The 15,958-nt window shown below is 31.6% G+C and overlaps 1 protein-coding gene across 1 annotated transcript in view; it reads left to right on the forward strand.

Moving 5' to 3' along the window:
- Window positions 1-470: 470 nt before the first annotated feature.
- Window positions 471-15,958, forward strand: part of LOC126771810 (SH2 domain-containing protein 4B-like) — a 41,228-nt gene continuing 25,740 nt past the window's right edge. Inside the window, exon 1 of the mRNA XM_050491916.1 lies at window positions 471-669. The gene's annotated coding sequence lies outside the window, so the exon portion shown is untranslated. The remainder of the gene's footprint in view (window positions 670-15,958) is intronic.

Below are 15,958 nucleotides of genomic sequence, written 5' to 3' on the forward strand. Positions count from 1 at the left end.
GTTTTCCTTCACCGTTAAGCACGAGATGAATTATAAACACAAATTAAATACTTAAATGGAATAAAATATTCTTTATAGATTGTAGATAATATATTCTTTTGTAACGTAGGATTTTTTTTTATTCTTTGTATGTCGTTTATATATATAGTTTGTTTAGGCAAGGGCTCACAAGATTAAAAATAATTCTTTTATTTATTTTATATTAATATTTTTAGGTAATATTTTAACGTTATATAGCTGACTTGTGGAAAATTTACCCACCGTTTCTAAATATCCGAATGGAACATTGAACCGTGTTTAATTGAAATGAAGTTTTCATAACATAACGATTTCATGACTGCTAATAATATTTTACGTTCAAATTTTATATTAAACTTTTTAAGACAAAGACTGCATGTGTTGAGAATGGCTCAGGAGATACGCGTCGCATTCTCCGATTTCTGAACGCGTCAGCGGCAGTTAGTGGAGAGCGCGCAGCCGCGACGGACGCGTTGTGCGCGCTTTTTTTGAATTTCGAATTTCACACAAATATTTTTTCTTTTAACAATTAAAAAAGAAAATAGGTTTCACATTACAAACACTCGTATAATTTGTGGTAGTGTTGTGATTTCGTGTATCGGAGCTTTGGGGAAAGTTTGGAAAGACATTTTCTTCAAAGGCCAAAGTATTGTAAGTGAAAATTTCAAATTTCTTAATCAGCTTCTGTTACAATTTACCTGAATTGAGATAATTTTACGATCGAATGCGTATTATGGAATTGTTTTTATTCTTTTTCAAGTTGAAAAATACAATTAATACTTAAATTTTCTATGGCAAATAAGGCATAAACAATTAGATAAGTTAAGTATCTATGACAAATTACAATTTACTAATTTGGGGTAATTAACGAGCGTACTATTTTACAGTGATGTAAATTAGAAATATCTGCTATATAAATAATTTAACGTTTTTATCGTAAACTAAAATTCAAACTACCCGCGTAATTATGGTTTATTTATCGACATGCACTTTTTATATAAGAAAATAAATAAATCCGCATTAACTAAATACAAAACAAACAATAAATAATTATCACACACAATGCAATGCTATGTTAACTCATAAATTCAGGGGAAGCACGATACTGGCTTTTTTGTTATTAAAACGTTACTTAAGTCAATCAATACATAATAAATCTTATTGAAGTAATCATGTTTTGTAAACGTCTTCATTGAGTAAATAAACATTATTATTTTTACTACTCTAAATTAATTGCTTGCAATAATTTGAGTTATTGGCATAAAATAATTATGATGTTTAAATAATTGAGTAAATACTTAAATTTAAAAATGAAAATCAATAAATATTTTTATGTCTGAAATAAAACTTTATTATAATCATTGAGTTTGTTACTTAATACTTTTATTATTTCGTCTCACAATCACGAGCAGGCCTTGGACCGGCAAAAGATTTGTGGTCTAATTTTTTTTTGTTAGATTACATAGATAATATTTTGCAACTGTATAAAAATATTATATTATTTCTTGTCTCTTTTTGCATGTTTGGTGCGATTAATTGGACGTATATATTTCTACCTAAGCCTTAAAAATATTATAAATAAAGTCATCATATTTAATTTGGTACTAAATAAGTACTACTTACTACTTGAAACATGAGTCATAAAAGTCAGTAAGTAACGGTTACAAAGAGTTCTATTGTGAGTAATGAGGAATTTATGGCTTAAGCTTTAAGTGTGTGTTTAGGTGTGAATATTACTATTATGAAGATAGTGATAACAAACATGTTGTTTAACTGGTTTTTGATTCAAAGCAAGCGTCTTCATATAAACCTTGTATTGCGGACGTTTAGTTACAAACTGATTCCTCTTTCTGTCATCAGTAATGTGACATGGGATGTGAAATTCGACATATCGAAGTACATACTGGGGTCGAATTCTACTAATTTATAACGATTACGATACGTGCCCAATTCATTTCCGATCCAACTTTGAATCATCTGTATTTATTCGAATCGGAACCGAACCGATATGATGTTAACATATACCGCTGTGCCAAAACCAAACTTAGTTCTTAACTATCATAACAATAGTCGATAATTAGGCCCCAGCATTGTTAAATCCTGCAACAGTTAACATAAAATCCACCAAAATCCAAACTAACTCCTCACGAGGAGGCCTTTGATCAGCATTAGGACATTGATAATTATTTATACGAAATTAGTTTGTATATGTAATTGTAGTCATAATAAAATCTCTTTTTAGTATTCATAATAATTGCTTTTTTATAAAGATAAAAAAGCCACTAAATTTGGCGGCCATAAAGGTCATTACAAGAGTAGGTAATTGGAAAACGATAACAATTAAATTTTGCTATTTAAGTGTTGTATAATGAATAGGAATAAAAAATCTACATTAATTGATGTTCTTATGTGTCCGTCACCTTGGCATTATAGAAATCGTGATGTAACGATCGATCTGTATCCAAATCTAAATGGGTATTGAAGATATAATGTTTCTTTATGGGTCTTATACAGAATCACATGGCATTACAAGTTTATTGAGCAGTAACAGTAACAGCCTGTGAATGTCCTACAGCTGGGCTAAGGTCTCCTCTCCCTTTTTGAGGAGAAGGTATGGAGCTTATTTCATTTTATATATACATATATTATTTATTGAGCATTAGGTACTAATAGATCGTGATCGAAAGTTACGGGTCAAACGACTAATTGTAATGCCTAGTGCTATTGTCATTGTTATTAATAAGAAAAAGGCATTTAATAGGACTTCTTAGGATGTATTGATTTTGGTTCAATAATAGTAGATAATATAATATTATATATAGTTATATATAATAGATAATAATAATAGATAGTTTGTTTATTGTGTGAACGCACTCTGAAACAACCAGTTGGATTAGAAGAAATATTTTGATTTAATAGCAATGCTCGAGGAATGCTTGCTACTGTATGTATAATAACTCTGATGAGACCGCGTGGGGCGGTTAGATTTATATATAAGATCTACAAAACGAAAGGCTTAACTTTTGGCTACGTTTAGGGTGATTAACCTCTGCTTAAATAATAATTTACTTAATTATATTGATCAAATATACAAATTTAAAATATATGATTCCGTAACTGCCTTTGAATGTCCCACTGCTGGGTTAAAGGCCTCCTCTCCTTTTTTTTTTTTGAGGAGAAGGTTTGGAGCTTATTCCACCACGCTGCTCCAATGCGGGTTGGTGGAATACACATGTGGCAGAATTTCCGTGGAATTAGACACATGCAGGTTTCCTCACGATGTTTTCCTTCACCGTAAAGCACGAGATGAATTATAATCACAAATTAAGCACATGAAATTCAGTGGTGCTTGCCTGGGTCTGAACCCACGATCATCGGTTAAGATTCACGAGTTCTTACCACTGGGCCATCTCGGCTCTAAATATATGATTAAAAACATTAAATCAAGCGTGGATTTCTTGTTTTTGTATTTCATTCATGCAGGATATGTAATATTTATTGAATGTATAGTTAGTTGATGCTGTAATTTCATTTGTGAATATTATAACTGTTGAGCTTCTCGTCGTTTCATCTCGATAATCAATCATCAACATTTCGAACCAATACTTGTAATTTTAATTTAACCCTGTAAAATTACGAAACAAAAGTGTTCGTTGGAGCCTACTTGAATAAAGTGTATTCTGATTTTGGGGGTATAATAACATATAAATCACCCAATATTAGAATATATTATGTTTACGATCGCATCATTTGATATGAATCTTATAATATAAAAGTACCACAAAATTTAGAATACGCATTCTTATCAAAGGGATAAACTGATTACATACTTGTGTTTGTAATAGCACTTAATTTGGTACAATGATGTGCACTTAGCGATAAGAGATAAATTTGCTTTCCAAATTTCAAGAACAATTTTGAGGTTAGAGCCAGTTGATAAGTCGGACAGACTTATTTATCTTCCTGACAAAGTTGAATGTATATTGGCGTATGTCATTCGATATTCAAATTGATAGGATGATAAAACTATCACGACACATGTACCAAACATTCTGCCACGATTTGACGGTTCAGATTATATTAACATTTAGGTCGTTTTGCATTGCACCATTGAGTAGGTATTGCAGCCAGCAACAAAAACGTCTTTCAGATATCAAATCATATCAGTTGAACTTATCTAAAACACAATGTTTGTAAACACAAATAAAATTGTAAGTTATAACAGGCGATATACCTGTAATTCTATACAAACTTTAAAAAAGAATGTGTGTGGTTAATAAATATATATGAAATATAACAACTATTATCCACTAATTTTTATTTTATTTATCACCTGATTTATTATTGTTATGTAATCAAAAACAATGACAATAAAAACGTTTTTGCGGGCATTCAAAAATCAATATAGGTATATATTTTTTTTTATCTGTAGTTGATTTGCAGATTCGTATATTAAATTACTTTTATCATAATGATCACTAAAAAACTGTTAAGAACTTTTTTGCATTACATTGTAACATACTTTTTTATTATATTATAATATATTTGTACACATACATTATTTTCTCTTGGGCCATGTAACATGACACGGGTAGCACTGACGGCGGTGATGCTCGACACCATTTACGAAGGTCATATTTATTAGCCTACACTACGCTCGACTTTCAATTTTAAACAAAACATTCCTTTGTTCTGGGTTCAAGGCTAAACCCCTGTTTTTTATTATTGACATTTAGTCCTTTTTTAGAATAATAATCATTCTTAGCAATTTTATATCTTGAAATTCTATCTTTAGGGGTCATAATTGTTTTCAATTTTAAATACTGGAAAATATAGATTAAAAATAACTTTGTTTATAAAGTAAGTTGAAGAAGGTGCAGCAAAATTAATCCGAATTGTAAAATAATTTCAATTATCAGCAAATCTAGGTTTATGGTAGATTACAGATACTATTTTTATTAGCATAGCATGATTATTTAATTAGATTTGGGATTTAAGAAATGCTTTGTTATCTGTTACTTTATAATCTACCTATATATGTAAAATCGTATGATTGATTATGGATTATAAATAAAAACTAAAAACAATTATATTGTAATGTTTGTTTTTGTATAACCTATTTAAATTTATTATATTTGACGAAGCGTCATATAGATTATTCTAGCAGTGTCATGGTTTATAGTAGTAGGCCATTTGTGACGTTTGACAGTTGACAATGTATGACGTCTGAATCATTTTGAACTGAACGGTGTTCCGAAAATCGAATACATTTTTCTTTATTTGTGACCTAATAAAAAAAGGAGCAGATTAGGAGCTACTACTAATTTTCACCACCGATCAAAAAGTGAATTATAAAAACAAATTAACTACACAAAAATTCAGAGGCATATCTACGAACAATCTTCGGCTAAGATTCACGTGTTCTTAGTTCTAACCACTGGGGCATCTCGGCTAATATATGTATATTAAACAATAATAGAAATTTCAATGTAATTGCTTGATTCCACGCTCTGTTATCCAAGTAAATAAAATATGAGATCAATAAAGTCCCTATTGCAGTATAATATCTCATTGAATACATACATCAAACGTATATAGTAACGTCTAAAACGAACAAACCTTAAAATAATTTAAGTAATCTTAACAGTTTAAAAACTAGTTCGTAAATGTTTCATTCGTACAGCGTACAAATACAAATAATTGTAACCTTTCCACGTATGGGCTTGATTTTTCGTACTAGTTATTGAATAAAACATGAATTTATGTAGGTTCAAAGCTATTTTAAGAACCCCACGAGCTTACAAATGAGGTAGATTTGCCAAATACACATCCTGATTGACATAAAGTTTGCGAATTTAACGATTTGAGTACAAAAAGTGTTCTAAAATTCGTGGTTTTTTTTATGATGATTCGTTTTTATATAGGTTTTTCAACAGCTGCTAAGTTGTTTAATTTACAAAAATATTTCTCGTATTTTAATGAAGAAAATATGCTCGTTAAATTAACTATTTTTTTTTTAATGTTTATTATTATAATAAAAACTGAATACCAGACAGACAAGACAAGTTCCTTTACAATCTCCTGATAGGAGTGTTGTCACCTTTGTTTTGACATGTGCACTGTTAACAGTTTCAAATTAACCATCGCTTCAATCATTTGAAAGGCAGTTGAACATACCCAGATGACTTTACACTAGTCTCTACTCTATTTGAAAAATAATGTTATAATGTTGTTAAATAAACTATCGTGTCTCGGTCATAGACACTTTATCCAAAAATCAAATCTCACGTGCGTTCGCGTGCTTTGTATTTTCAATCATATGTTTATGTTAGCGCCCGTCACGCCACGCTTTCACGGGAATTGTCTTGCATAACATCAAGTGTCTCGACCGGGAAGTCGACGTCTTGAATGCCAATGCCCCGCAATTTATTACATAATATGTATAATAAACGTATTTATGTATGTATATAGTGTTAAGTACGTACATTGGATGCGCATTTTTAAACTTGTAACAATACCTACCGACCGATAACTGACGATGAGCACCGACAGGAGAAAAACAAAATATAGATTATAATAGAGCAAATATATAACGCGATGGTAACTGGTTGTCATCTATTTATTTTGAGACAATTGCAAAACCTTACTTTGCTAAATGACTGTCAGTTATAGGATTTTGTTGTATCACCTTTGTCACGCTACACAATAGTTAAAATAAAAAAAAATACATAATATATAATCAATATTGACAAGCGTCAATCGTTTTCATTTCATTCACATTACAGGTACGATAAAATTATCTATTAGATCTTTTGATACGAGTTCAAATCGTAGAGTGGTAATGTGAAAGTATCAAGTACAATTTGGCCCATAGGCATAACTTTGTAATAACTCTTTATATAAAGATGCATACTAATAAAATGTAAGTAAAAAGTTTTTCTTTAATCTTAATTTAAAGAAAGAAACGTCACCGTTACATAAATTTTTACTTTCAAGTAATAATAATTTATCATTTCAATCAAAACATACATTCAATTACCTAATAATTAATTATTGGAGAATAATTGTATGTTATATATATGATAGGATGATACAACTTTATTATAAATATATCTTTGTTTGCAGCAATATAAAATATATTCAGGAATATACCTATTAACCTAACTTTATATAATAAGAGCAATATTTGTACGCCGATTCCGCTCACATTGTGATTTTATAATTAGTTTTGACATCCACGAATGTACACATATAATGCAAATAAATATCTATCTGTCTAAAGTAAGAACATAAAACAAATTATATATTTATACAAATTAAACAAATTTGTTTTGTCAAATATAATGAAACGAATCAATTAATTAGTGATTTTTTTTTAATTTCATTTTTGTTTCATAATCTAAATATTCAAATAGACAATTACAAGCCTTCTGCCTCGTCAGCTTACAAGATTAAAATTAAAAGCAATTTCACCACCTGTTTAGTATGTAATTACATCGAAAATAACCGGCAGTAAATTAGGTTATTACTTACTTTTTTTCATTAATTAAATTGCACGTATTAATTACATACAATTAAATTTATATAATAATATTATTTATATAATATTTTATTTGATTTTCATACATTATAATATCATCAACGAATGCTGGCTCTACGCTTTTTATCATTTATAATTAAATATATAATAGTTTATAATATAATTCTAGCTTTACGTAATAAGATCATCAGCCAGGACCGAGTTGTCTAACCTTCTTACGCAATATTACTAATTGGCAGGTCTGCATTGAAAACTCTCCCTTTTCATAATTGAAGAGCAATTTAAAATAGTAATCAATTGAATACAATACAATCAAGTAGGCTCTTAAAAGCATTTGCAAAACTTGAAGGGTCTGTATATGCAGTATGTGAATGAATTCCTCGTTGGTCTGGTGGCTAGGTATAAGTTCTGGGTTCAAACCCCAGGTCAGGCTAATAAAAACATAGTGGGGTAGGGTTGAAGCTTCTCAGTAGCAGGACAGAGTGTGTACACTTCCGTGCCTCGGAAAACACTTAAAGATCGGATTCATGGGACATCGGATTATGTAAGTGAGGAAATAGAAAGTGCACATGTGTTTGCGCACACTTGTGCACAATAATATGTCTGCACAGCTGCATACGCTAAACAAAATTTATAGAACGACCGTCAGGTTTTCAGATAATAAAAATGACATTTGGAATTGACAGCGGCACAGATTAAATCACGGCGTATATGTATGCATAATATGATCGTTTTTATTTCTGCTCCAAATACGCATAACAATGGCCGATACTCTTATCGGTGCGCGTGTTATCAAATGGCAATAATTCAGTGCGAGTAACGCACGAGGCTTTGTTTATGATCACGTTTACAACGAACAAGTTTATTACTTGAGTTATTGGGGCAGCATACGTAGAGGTAAGGAGAGGTATTTCATAGAAGTCTTTATCAGCGTCATCTAAATTTCATACATTTTAGGGTCACTTTTTATACATGAAGATACATCTCCTTAACTTTACATTCATCATCATGTCGAACTTACAATCATTATTAATAGCAACGTTAATTCTAAATCTCAAGTTATTCTATAAATAATTTTCGCTTGATATATTTCCAGCCAAGTATTAAACGTTATAGAGTTAAATGATAACGAATTTTTGGCGACAGAAATGTTTCACACAAATGGTGTAACATTTAACATGTAACAACATCAAAACATAAATTATTTTAAAAACATATACTAACGAAGTTTTGGCTAAGTTCAGGTTTATCACTTGGCGTATATTACGATTGATATTGATGTTTTTGTTTCATTTAAATAATTTTTTTCGTAAAATAAATTAATTGTACTATTACGACGCCGCGGGTCAAATATCGAGTGACTGTTTATTATTATTATATACAGATATATGTATATGTAATAATATACATACGTCTCGACAGAATTCTGATAAAATTGACAATATAATATATCTGATTTTATGGCAACTGTATTTGCTTGAACTTTAATATGAGTCACGGCTATTTTTAAATTAAATTCGAAAATGGCAGTTGATCAGTTGGCCGTTTTGTTTTCGTTTACAATAAAAAGTACAAAAATTAAATTCGAGAATGATAACTTTATATTAATTATAATTCTGAATGAAAATTTTGCTTATAAGTAATTTAAGCATTTAAGTAAATAAATTTACTTTTTATCATGTTAACGCAAATTACAAAAAGTATTGATTTTATTATTTAAACATTAGAGTTAAGTTTCAAGTAGAAGAACATCAAAATTAAAAAAATATATATAACCTCGTCATCTATTTCAAATTTGATGCTTTGTTTTGTCGTATAACAGCAACCCGTCAATATACTATTGCAGGACAGCCTTCTCTTGTAAAAAAATAATAATATTTAAAAATTTATTCCACAAGAGTGCTCCACTGCTACTTTGTGTAATTATAATTACGTTGATGAACTTCATCTTACAACAGGTTTCCTCACGATGTCACCCTATACCACCAAGCGCGAGATGAATTAAGAACACGAATAATATGAAACCTCAGATGTACTTTTCCGGATTTAATCACGCGATCTTCGATTAATAACGTGTTATATTTTCTGCTATTAAAAAAAACAACAACATGTACCTACGCTTGTATGTTATTGTTTTTTTATTATCGAAGCTTGTGAGATAAAAACAGAAACCGTGTTTCCTTAAACTGTAATGATTGATAAATATGTAAGCAAATATATAATTTTTTACATATGTAACGGTAGCGTGTTGTTTCGTAGAAGAAATTAGACCATATCTATTATTAGGGTTAGGTATTATCGATAATGTTTATTTCCAATTATCTTTAAAAACAATAAGTATTGTGTAGTTTTAATTTTAATCGCGTCGTATATTTGTTTATCAAAATAGGTTATTACTTTAATAGCGCAGTTGATTTCTGTTTACCCAAACATTTGATAATAAAATATTTTTTATTCGTTTATCGTAACGTATGTTTTTATCATATTGTTAAGTTTATCTTCTTATATTAAAAGTGCGAAAATGTATGTTTTTACGGCCAGACCGTTTCTCAAGAAAATTGGTATGGATATCGTTCATATAGTGGAATATATGTCGAGCGAAGCGATCTATGAGGGTGCTGTTGATGCAAAATATAACCGCCTGTGAATGCCCCACTGCTGGGCAAGAACCTCCTCTCCTTTTGAGTAAAAGGTTTGAAGCTTACTGTTCAATCTTCGGTTAAGATAAATGTGTTCTACCCACTGAGCCATTTCGACTGGTTATTATTTACTAGTATTACAAAGCATAACATAAAATCTTATTTCAATTTTGTCATTCCTTACAAACTTGACTTAAATAATAGCAGTAATAAGCGGGGTCATTACTTCCTAATGTCTTAACGCTAATCGAACACGGTGCCCAAGTCATTTGTATAATATAGGCTCTATGACGTCACTCGATATTTAAGTAAGACAATGTATCCAATATGGCATACTATATTCATCATTGTCCACCAAAGGTTTTGTGTGACAGACATTTTAATTTTTAGGCGATACGACGACATTAGAATTTGAGTATGGAGGACAGTGCAACCCCGAATTGCTGGGTAGGCTCCTCGGGCGGCGGGCCCCAATAATATAATTTTACTCTTACGCTTATATACTCGACCAAAAAAGTATATATCTAGTTATTATAACATTTAATTATAATTAAAAATTCTTTAAAATGTACCAAGACGTTTTTATTTTTAGACGTTCTATTCATAATGTGATTTCACTTGAAATTAAAATTAATTGTTAAAACACTTTCGATGTTTTCTGATGAAAGTGAATCCTGCGGATGTTACAATCGATGTGAGAACTTTATGTACCATTGTTCTTCTTATTTCGTGAAAAGCTTTTGTTTTTTTGCTCGGATAATTTATACATAATGTGACGTAATACAAATAATGGAAGGCACAGCTTTTATACTTTGCTTCTATAGAATATTTTTTATATTATTCATAGTACTTTATTACCTTAACAACAGAACGGTGGCGTACAGGCCGCCAGCTTATGAGACTCCAGATCCAGAGGTCCTGGATTCCAACCGCATATTGGGCTAAATAAAAATGATTGAGTTTTACTATCGAGGTATTCTAAATAGCAAGCTGAAATTAAAGGTGGATGTGTTTACGCTCTCGTGCTAGCAAGTAAAGTCGTTGGTTCGCGCCAGAACTCTCCGAACGTCTCGGATTGTCTCATTGGATTATGAGAGTGTGGGAATATAGAGTGCATCTGTACTTACGCACAAACTTATGCACTATATATTTCTGTCAGTTACGCAGTCCTTTAATAGGTTGTTATGAATCGGTAAAGACAAATAATGAAATAATAAGTGGAACCGCTGTACTATGTGATCTTTCAAGCTATATATTACGTATTTAATGAGTAGCTATTATCGAAACGCATATGAACTCTCTGGACAGCGATCCAATTACAGTATATAATATACTGACAAGACCAAAGGAAATGTCATTTACGTCAATAGATATCAACCATAATTCAACTGTTCTTAAATGTACTTTGCCTGCTCGAACAAAATTGACTGGCAGGTAATTAACACCACACATTAAATCTTATAAAGCTTTTACTTTTCAAGTATATAATTTACAAATATAAACAATGATACTTTTTCAATATTATATTTAAATAAATCTGTATACGTTTTATTAAAAATAATAAATAAGATTTTTAGTTTTAAAATTGTAATAATTTTTGGCTGTATATCTTGATACTTTGGACTCGTAATTATAGTGCAATAAACTGCAGTTTTATAATGTTAAGATGGGTGAAAATACCGCTAAGCGTTTTCACTAAACCGCCATTCGAGGGGAAAGCGCGATCTCACTAGTGTCAGATATAATTGTCACCTAACTTTCTTGACATGACGCACTTGTAGAGACTGAGGATGAATCGCTATATTTGGAATAATATGTTATCCTTTCGAATTCGATTTGACAAAAGTAACTGTTGCTTGCGGCTTCACTTGTTTGATAAACGAATTAGATTCGCCTTAGTCGCATAGTTTTAACACTTTTCGGAAATATAAAGGAAAAATATTTAGCTAGTGTACAAACTGTTTGATTTTCTCGGTGGTTTAGTATAAGCCAGTCTGGGTAGCTACCACACATTCATCAGATATGGTACCGTTAAACAGCAATACTTGGTATTGTTGTGTTCCGGTTGAAAAGTGAGTGAATCAATGTAACTACAGACATAAGGGATATAACATCCCAAGGTTTGTGGCAATGTAAGAAACGGTTAATATTACAGCGCCAATAAACATTGGCCCGTTTAACCGTCTGCTATGATGAGCCCACTTAATCGGTGTGAATGTTTGTGTGGGTGTTATGGAGATACCTCTGTCACTTCCCCATGGACACATTTTTCTTTTATATTATATATTAAAGTGAAAGAGTTTGTTATTATAAACCACTGTTCCGTATCCATAACAATGACCGCATTTGTATATCAATTTGATTCATCGCATGGCGGACGATGAATAGCTTTAATGATTTTTAAACGTTTTATGAACATACACAGATGATGTAAACTGCAATTGATGACCACTACAGATTCACGCTAACAAAAGTGTTAACCATACTTTATCCTATACTGCTGCTTTACTATATTTAATATATTTTTATTTGCTTTAATATATTTTTCCCGAATGGGTGTGTTCGTATTTCTCTCATTCTGTCATCAATGATTTGACATTAGAAAGAAGAAGACAACGCATTGTATGTATAACTGTACGAGCACTATACAAAATTTATTACTAAGGGGAAATTGAAATTAGTATACAATTTCGCAATAGGGGAGGATTCTAATCACTGGGTATGTAATCGTGTTAATGTAATTGTGTGAGGCTTTACACTCTTATATTATTATTCTGACATATTATTTGTCTCTTGACCCATTTTATTTAGAAAATGCTTGCAAATTAAATTGTCAGCCAAATTTCTAACCCCAAAAGTAAGAGTAAGTAAGTAAGTAACAGCCTGTAAATGTCCCACTGCTGGGCTAAGGCCTTCTCTCCCTTTTTGGGGAGAAGGTTTGGAGCTTATTCCACCACGCTGCTCCAATGCGGATTGGTGGAATACACATGTGGCAGAATTTTGATGCAATTAGACACATGCAGGTTTCCTCACGATGTTTTCCTTCACCGAACTGCACGAGATGAATTATAAACAGAAATTAAGCACATGAAAATTCAGAGGTGCTTGCCCGAGTTTGAACCCACGTTCATCGGTTAAGATTCACGCGTTCTGACCATTGGGCCATCTCGACATTCCAATAGAAGCTTGCAATAAAAAAATTGTACGTAGTTTTTAAGTTTTAATTTAATATTCAATAAATCACGTCTTAACACCAAGCAAAGGCTACATCTAATTATACTATCCGTTCGATTTCAAAACATGACTTAAAAAACTGTCTGTTAAACTTTCGAGTCAAAAGTATTTTTTTGGCAAGCAACATTTTTATGTGTCCATGAAAAAATATAACGATTAATATAATAGAATTTTATCGTAAAACTGGCAGAGCGTGTCTCCGAATTTTCATAACAACTCGAAAATTTCTAAGCGCCATTGTCGATTGTTTTGTGAGAATATCGAGTGACCTTCCGATATCATTTGTAATTGAACTTGAATCGACTACGGCTATTCATTCTTTGTTTACATCGATAACAACTCGATTTGTGTTATCTATGCATATTAAGCATTATCTGTCTGTAGCTGAAAGGCTAGCTTATAAGAGCAAGGTCCTAAATACAAATGTCGGTCCAAGCGAATAAGACGTTCTTAGGTTTTTATGAAATTCTAAGTAACAAGCCGCAGCTTGCGTTGTCTTGCATCTGAAGTCTTTTTTTTTATAGAACAGGAAGGCGGACGAGCACATGGGCCACCTGATGGCAAGTGGTCTCCAACGCCCATAGACATTGGCATTGTAAGAAATGTTAACCATCGCTTACATCGCCAATGCGCCACCAACCTTGGGAACTAAGATGTTATGTTCCTTGTGCCTGTAATTACACTGGCTTATTCACCCTTCAAATCGGAACACAACAATACTAAGTACTGCTGTCTTTCCGGTCGTGTCGGATTCCCGAACCATTATAGAATTTGACGGATTAGAAAGTGCACTTGGGTTTTAACGCACTTGTCTGATTTAATAAATCCCGCGCAGTTGGATAGTTGCCTTTGATAATGGCCGCCGTGTTCAAAGTTAGGCGAACGTTAGCAATGTCGACATATTTAACACTTCGCTACACATTTTTTATTTACGATTTTGATTTTGATTAATGATCGACTTCTATTTAAAATCTCTTCTGTAGTTTAATCGTAACGAACATACAAACAGTCGTATTTATTGAGAGTCAGATAGTGTATAAATAAGGAAAATGTTCAATATTGACTGTTTGTTTGTATATTTTTTCTTAATTTTATCTACAGATATGATAAACGAATTTTTATATCGAAGAATTGATAAATAAAATGATTCATACTAGCTTATAATGATTAGTACCTAAGTACTCATATAACGTTTTGCATATAAAAAAAGAAAAACAAATTATTTTTTCTTAATATTGCGTTTTGACTGAAATTGTTGGTACCGCCTGTTTGCGTGTAAATCAAATCAAATCACAATATTGTATTCGTTTACAACTTATTGTTGCATAAACTTGTTACTAACACATGTTGGCAACACATAAGAGAGGCAGCCTAGGTTCGTAAGTAATAAATTCAGTAGCTTTTAATTATGTTTGTTTAATACAACATATTAATAACAGTAACAGTAACAGCCTGTTAATGTCCCACTGCTGGGCTAAGGCCTCCTCTCCCTTTTGAGGAGAAGGTTTGGAGCTCATTCTACCACGCTGCTCCATTGCGGGTTGGTAGAATACACTTGTGACAGAATTTCAATGAAATTAGACACATGCAGGTTTCCTCACGATGTTTTCCTTCACCGTCAAGCACGAGATGAATTATAAACACAAATTAAGCACATGAAAATTCAGTGGTGCTTGCCCGGGTTTGAACCCACGATCATCGGTTAAGATTCACGCGTTCTAACCACTAGGCCATCTCGGCTATAACATATAATATTAATGATATGTTCAATTAGTTTTGATAAGTGTAGTGGTTCTATGTCGTGCGTTTGTTGTATTCTATTTTATTGTTATCTGTGCTGCTGTTTTGGCACTGGCAGGTATTAAAAAGTTATTAGAACAGAAGTATTTTGAGTGACGTTTTTTACAAGAAATAATATAGTGAGTTATGTTTCACTGGTTAAGTTTTCTTTCCTCTTGATTTGCAATTGGGAGTCCACTGACTGCAATGCTGCTAGTGGACACCCAAGTGGTACAACTTTCATTGTCACACGTGAAAATTCGATAGTCGAACCTGCTAATTTCGCGTGTTGTATTTAAATATGTAAGTTCTCAAAAAAAAAAAATTATGAAGATGTCAAAAAAAAAAACACGACAGTTTCGGCAATTTTTTTCGGGCATCTTGTGCATTTTCGGCACTAGGGATTCAGACGATACATACAAATCGTTTATACGCATTTAAAATTTACGGAATGGAATATATAAACACGCATACATAAATAACCCTTGAAAATGTTACATCCCTTTTATAATGACGTGTATAAAGATCTTAATTCAAACAAATTCATTAAATTGCAATTATTTATATAAACCGTTTCAATACAATTTTTCGACTTCAATTGAGTGCTTGAGTGCACTGACGTATGTTTTTTTTTTAATACGAAATTAGTGATACTGATAATATGATAGCAACGGAGAGTTTCGACGATTTTATATTTAGCAATTAGGCTCATCGATCTCAAAATTTGTATTTAGTACAAGCGTCTACG

The sequence above is a fragment of the Nymphalis io genome, chromosome 11 (genome assembly GCF_905147045.1).
Source record: "Nymphalis io chromosome 11, ilAglIoxx1.1, whole genome shotgun sequence".
In the NCBI taxonomy this organism is placed as follows: Eukaryota; Metazoa; Arthropoda; class Insecta; order Lepidoptera; family Nymphalidae; genus Nymphalis; species Nymphalis io.